Genomic DNA, 7,410 nt, shown 5'->3' with positions numbered 1-7,410 from the left:
GATGCAGCTCGTGGTTCATTCGCCTTCGCCAAGTCCCGTCTTCCATCTGCACTTCGCCGTAGATGGTACGGAACACCTTTCGTTCGAAAACTCCAAGGGCGCGTTGGTCCTCTGCACGTAGGGTCCATGTTTCGTGCCCATAGAGGACGACCGGTCTAATCAACGTTTTGTAGATGGTTAACTTCGTGTTACGGCGAACTTTATTCGATCGTAGAGTTCTGCGGAGTCCAAAGTAGGCACGATTTCCTGCCACGATGCGCCTCTGAATTTCTCAGCTGGTGTCGTTGTCGGCGGTCACCAGTGAGCCTAAGTACACGAATTTTTCAACCGCCTCAATTTCATCACCGTCGATAGAAATTCTTGGTGGCGGGCGCGCTGATTCCTCCCTAGAGCCCTTTGCCATCATGTGCTTTGTCTTCGACACATTAATGACTAATCCGATTCACCTGGCTTCACTCTTTAGTCGGATGTAAATCGTCTCAAATTTACGAGCAATAATATCAATATCATCAGCGAAACCAAGCAGCTGAACGGACTTCGTGAAAATCGTTCCACTCGTGTTTATCCCCGCTCTCCTAATTACACCCTCTAAAGCAATGTTAAACAGCAAGCACGAAAGACCATCACCTTGCCGTAACCCTCTGCGAGATTCGAAGGTGTTGAGAACCACTGGATTGTCTCTCATGATCTCGCCTTTCTGCGTGCTCGCCGATAGCATTTCGTGATTCTTACGGCCGATGCACAATCGCAGACATGATTTAATTAGAAGAATTGTAAACGCCGTGTAGTGTAGTAACGTGTCGTCTTTGTATTGTACATTTTATTAGTGTATATAAAGTTATTTTTTAATCTGTTATTCGCTACACCTGGGAATTTGAATAAACAGTTATGTCTCCCGGCCACCCCGAACTCCAGGTCGTAACAGAAGGAACTCGAGAGTGTCCCTGATACTCGATCCATCGTCACCTTGATCAACCGTGTCAGTTTATCCGGGAATCTGTATTCGTGCATAATCTGCGATAGCTGTTCTCGATCGATTGTATCATACGCCGATTTGAAATCGATGAACAAGTGATGTGTGGGCACGTTGTATTCGCGGCATTTCTGCAACACCTGGCGGATGGCGAACATCTGGTCCGTTGTAGCGCGTTCACCCATAAATCCAGCCTGATATTGCCCCACGAACTCTCTTGCAATCGGTGATAGACGGCGGCATAAAATTTGAGAGAGTACCTTGTAGGCAGCGCTCAGTAGTGTGATCGCGCGGTAGTTCCCGCAATCCCTTAAAACTATAGAAAGATATTTGGAAATCTTAATGTAAACATCTGGGACGGACATAGGAAACAGCAAATATTCACTCATATTTCGTCACAGACATCGATTTTATCTACATATTATGGTTTCATGGGTATTATACGAGTATGCTCCGTTTTGAAAATTAACACATTTAGGCGAATTCTACGTCTTTTAGAATGAGCGAAATTTGGACCCATTTTAAACGAAATTTGGCACTTTCGAACAAATTAAAACTAATGCTGTAACTATCTTGTATAATGTGAAGTTATCTAATTTATAATTTTTCTTGGGAGCTACAGTGCCAGCACTAAATATTATTGAAGAAATTTATCTGATATACTTTATGGTAAAATTTCAGTCGTTTATCAAACTTCGAGAATTCTTAAGTGCACGAAATATGGGCACCTCACGGTAGTGTAGTTTCGATAGTGAATCAAGTAATTACCCAACTAACATTTTCAACGCTTTAAGCTTCAACTATTTGCCTTCTGTAATATGACAGTCGGATTAAAGTAGTGCTGAATAAAAAAAGAAAGTCAAAGATAAAACATAAACTAAAACACAGCTGCAAAACAAACACCATACGACTACCCAGCTCGTTTTTTTTTAAATCAATCACTTGTCACTGGGGCTGTCTTTACTGCACTCTAATTCTGCTCCAGTACAATTCGTAATGCTGACAAATCCACAAACCAGCAGCGCTTTGAAGGCCGTTATGCGATATCATTACAGCAAGAAGCTGTAATAAAGAAACTGTTGGTATATCAACACGGCTTGTCGGATGTAAACATTATTGTCAAAATAAGCTTTAAGCGAGATATATAGCTACTACACAAATACTTTACAGCTATCCATCTCTATGCTGTGACATTATTTGGCTTGCTTTTATAGCACTTTAATCCAACTCCGGAAGATTTTTGGAAGATGTGCAAATTGAATAAGAGTCTACTTACTTTCAGTCCTGGACACCCACAGTGGTTCAGAGGGCCGAATTGAAAGATTCCATCCTAGGCGATTGCCAGGCATCGTCGTGACGAGGTGAAATTTCTGTCGACTTGCTTGATTTCGCTGTTGAGGCTGCGCCGCCATGAGCCTCTGGGTCTCCCTCTGCTGTGATGTACTACCCAACTAACATTTTCAGCGGTATAAGCTTCAGCCATTTGCTTTCTGTTGTGTAACCATCGAATTGAAGCAGTCAACGCTGAGTAAAAGGGAAGCTAGTCAAACTATAAACCATAAGCTAATACACGACTGCAAAACAAGCACCATACAGCTACCAAACTCGGTTTTCAAAAATCAATCACTTGTCACTGGGGCTGCCTTTACTGCACTCTGTTCCAACTCCGGGAGATTTCCCGGAAGATGTGAAAACTTGAACAAATCGAATAGGAGTCCCCACTAACAAAACAGCTGCTACTATACAGCACAATTCCTAATACTGACAAATCCACAAACCAGAAGCGCTTTGAAGGCCGTTATGCGATATCATTACAGCTAGAAGCTGTAATAAAGAAACTGTTGGAATACCAACACGGCTTGTCCGATGTAAACATTATTGTCAGAACAAACTTTAAGCCGGATATATTGCTACCTACTACACAAATACTTTAGAGCTATCCATCTCTGTGTTGTGAAATTATTTGGGTTGCTTTTATTCCACATTAATCCAAATCCGGAAGATTTACCGGAGGATGTGCAAATTGAATAAGAGTCTCAACCAGTAAACCAGCTGCTTTTATACAGTACGTTTTGTAATGTTGCCAAATACACAAAACAGCAGTGCGTCGTAGAACATTCTCAAAGAACATTCTTTCAGCAAGAAGCTGCGATGAAGAACCTATGAGTGACGTTTTACAAGCTTTTGCAGCAAGTTGAAGTTGGATAATGTTTCTTGTGGCACAATTATAAAGTCTTGTCTGGAGTAAAAAAAAAGGAATATTTTCTATGCTATTTATATATAGCAGTGTGGCGGCGAGGACATCATTGGGACCAGTGGATACGGAGATCGGAAGTTCGATTCCAAGTAGCGGCAAGTACTCTAACGATTCAATTTTAAAAGCATTAGTTCCAGTTCCACAAGTATTGCGTCACGGTATCCATAACCTAATTATATTTAATCGATTAATTTGGGGATGCCGTATAACTATTATTTAACAACTGTGAAAAGGCTGAAGAAGCGCCTTCTCAAGAGGTTATTCAGTTGGTGGTTACATAGGAGCCGAGAAATGAGCTATGTATGACTAGGTGGCATAGAAGCTGATCGCACAACATGTACAAGCTGATTAAGTTCGCCAGATTCATTGGTATAGGGCTTGCATAGAAGCTTCCGTCCATATGTACAACACAGTAACTCAGCATCAAGTCGTATTGAGGACGCTTTGTTGACGTTTACATTTACACGGTGTTCAATAGGTTCGGATACACCATATAATTTGAATTAATTTCACCTCTGTAATTCAGATTTTCAAAGTAAATGTATTTATTGAAATGCCATATAACACTGATCAAAGATAGCATATGGTTTTGAATAAAGTATTTTTCTACTTTTTTATAAGCCTGAGATGTATCTAAAGTTTGTTGGCTCCGGCACGCTGGAATAATTTTCGATAAGTTGCTCAAGCTACAGAAGTCTAAAACGTTTACTTTTGATTTTACATCTCACTATACTAAATTAAAATAACTAAATTAATAGACAAAAGCTTTACACTGCTATTTCAGTAATGATATGGTGATAAATTTGCAAGTTTAGTCAAAATGTGCTTAAATCTATGAAAAAGGCATAAATACATTATATAAGGCCAATTTTGGTTAAAATTTGCCACAATAGGGATATAATCAAGTTTTGGAAAAGCTAATTATGGATTAAACTGAGCTATAACGCAGCTTTGCTTTTTGACAAAACAAAAATCATTAAAACAGGTACAGCGGCAATTTTAGCAATTTTAGAGATCAAAATAAAATGAGTCCGTACTTCACCCAATCTGAATCTTATAGATTATTTCGTATGGCCATAGTTGCTACCACTAATCTGCCCATGATCGCATATCAGTCCCATCTTTGCTGGGTTTCCTATTCATATGGGACAATTATGCGATCATAGGCAGTAATGCTGAGGACAACAACCTAATTTGATTTGCACATTTGAACACATTTGCAATTATTACAAAAAGATAAAGAACAGTTTATTTCAAAACATATACTATATTTGATCAGTAGGGGAGACTGGGGAGACTTGATCCCTTTTTCTTAATTTGCCTGTAACATTAAGAAAAAACATAAAACTAGATCCATTTTTCGTACAGAATGGCAGGTAAACATCTATTGCAAGTTTATACACAACAGAAGGACTTTAAATTATTGTTAAAGTTTTCAAAACTGTGTTTTTATGGAGGCATGTCTTATGATGTATTTTTCAAAAATAGGTCACAATTGATCCCCTTTTGAGCACATGTTTAATTTACAGGGAAAATAACATCAGAAGCTTCCTATTCATTTTCTTTTCAAGTTTTCTTACATTTTTGATGAAAATGGTGTATTTGAAATTATAAGATTTCCTTAAATTATTAAGGATATGCCGTATTTTGAAAATGGGTAGACTTGATCCCCCTTTTAATGGTGTGTAATAAAATAATAATTATCTGACACGTTTTATCATTGAATATACTAGAATTCCGAGTAAATAGAGGCTTCCAAATAGATTTTTATTTTTCACATGTATGATGTGTGTGTAATCCTCGAGGGATCAAGTCTCCCCATGTCACTGTTGTATACACTAAGCTACATTAATTGAAATATTTATATATAAACATTATTTGGATAAATACGTTTGATTTTTTTTTTCTGTTCGGGTGAGCCACTGCGACCAGTATTTTGATCTTTTGTGGCATTACCCGTATCCTTAGTATTTAGTGCATGTCGTACTACTCCATTGTCATTGAGAGGCAATGAAGCATCGATTTCTGTACAGTTCCTGTTTTGTTATCCCAGAGGTGTAAGAAATCGATTGCGATGAAAAGGTTCCGTTATCATAGAGATTTAAATCTCAGTGAAAGAGCGCCCCTAATCAAACACAATCCATTCGCATTCTGAGAAAAACAAAACGGTGGTACTGATATTTATCCATGCATCGGAACTCTAGCCCCATCCATGTTTTGCTTCTAGTTTAGTCCCAGGACAACAAAGAAAAACCCGGGACTTTAGGCTAGTTGCAAAACTCTGTCAAATTAGAGAATGTGTTCTGCAATAAGAATGCACGTGAGTCCTTGAATTACCAAAACTTAACAGTCCTTGATAGGTTAGTACGCAATCAGATACGTAAAGCATGTTTGTTTTCCTAACATCAAGTGTAGTCTCGGGTGGGCAAAGTCCGATTCTTTAACTATCAGCAAGGCAGAATAAATGCGATTTTAGAAACTGTCACCAGTAACAAGGACTTTGTACCATGAATCCTTATTACCAAAACACGTTACCCCAACTTGACAATCCGGATGTCACTAGGGTTCGGTTTGGTAGATCTTGAACCGTAATGCAACACATAAAGGCGATCTACCTACGTTACGGGCTCCGTTAAAGATCGAGCATATTTTAAACCCCCTCAACCATTCATCCATCAGCACGGGTCGCCTGACACCTTGGATTGGGGTTCCCTGTTTAGTGGACTTTTACCCCCGGAACAGGTGGTCCGTAGTGTTATTCTTAGCCAATTGAGACAACCGCTACCGACACTACACAGCTATCTAGGCTGATCGGGAAAAGAAGTTAACATTGATGGTTAACTTCATATGGACCCGAATAGCCGGCAATACGTTTGATAGTATTTTATTTATACTATGTGCTGTGAAATTTTGACACGATTTTGTTCAATTTTCACAAAGTTATTGAGATTTTTCGGAATAGCCTAAAAGATTTCTGAATGACTGAAAACAAACCATCAGCCATTAAAAATTAATGCAATACACAATTAAAATCAATTGTAGCCAAAACATTATCGTCTGTCCAGATGTTGTTGTGGAAAAAATATGCTAGAAGAAAACTGTTTTTGATTCCGAGAAAATAGGGGGGAACAAGTCTCCCCAGGGATCAAGTCTCCTCAGTCTCCCCTATTATGTGAGCTTTCAATTAATACATTTACTTTGCAAATCTGAATTACAGATGGGAAATAAATTCAATTTTATTTACTGTGTATCCGAACTTATTGAACACCGTGTACAATAAATGTTAGTTGGGTATTGGGTTCCGCTTGTTTGCAGATTTCGTTTGCGCCCCTGTGTAGAGTGTGACCGACCCACCTCCACTTTCGCTACCAGTGAAGAGAATTGTCAGACAAAATATGCACAAAACAAGCAACAAAGAAGGTGCGACGATTACTCTTTATCCCTACTGGTAACAGATAATGACATGATCTCGAAATTTTTTGTTGCAGACAAAACGGAAGCTGAATTTGTTGCGTACTTTTCAACTCGTGAATAATCAATTATTGCTAACCCAAAGTCGAAACTGTTTGATGATAGAGCTTCACCAGAGTTGCAGTGCTTACCAACTCAAAGTTACCGTTCGAAAATCGCAGTGCAAGGCTTAAAAATCTCTAAACTCGTGGTTTACGATGTTAATCCCATTATTTTCAAGTTGGGACAAACTTATGTCGCATGGGTTTGTTTGTCGCAACAAATACAGGATGCGACATTGTCATTATTGTTGCGCGATGGTTGAATTTTGATTGAGCGAATGGGCTCATTAACATCATAGTTATTAAAAGGACGAGGAAGGCGAAAGAGGTCGTTTGAGCGAAGCGTATAAGCGGGCACGTTTATATCCAACGACGCCAGCAGAAAGGGAGCATCTATTTTACCGGCCAGGATTTTAAAGACAAACACTGCCTTAGCAGCTTTCCTACGATGTTCCAATGTCTCGATGTTTATCAGCCGGCATCTCGCTTCATACGGTGGCAGATTGTAGGGATCATTCCAGGGAAGACTGCGTAGAGCAAATCTTACAAACTTCCGTTGAACAGCTTCCAAGCGGTCGATAATTGTGGCATGATACGGGTCCCACACAACCGAAGAGGTTTCCAGTATGGGTCGAACTAGTGAAACGTACAAAGCCTTCAGTGTACGG

The sequence above is a fragment of the Aedes albopictus genome, chromosome 1 (genome assembly GCF_035046485.1).
Source record: "Aedes albopictus strain Foshan chromosome 1, AalbF5, whole genome shotgun sequence".
Classification (NCBI taxonomy): Eukaryota; Metazoa; Arthropoda; class Insecta; order Diptera; family Culicidae; genus Aedes; species Aedes albopictus.
Note: the sequence above shows the minus strand (reverse complement) of the source record.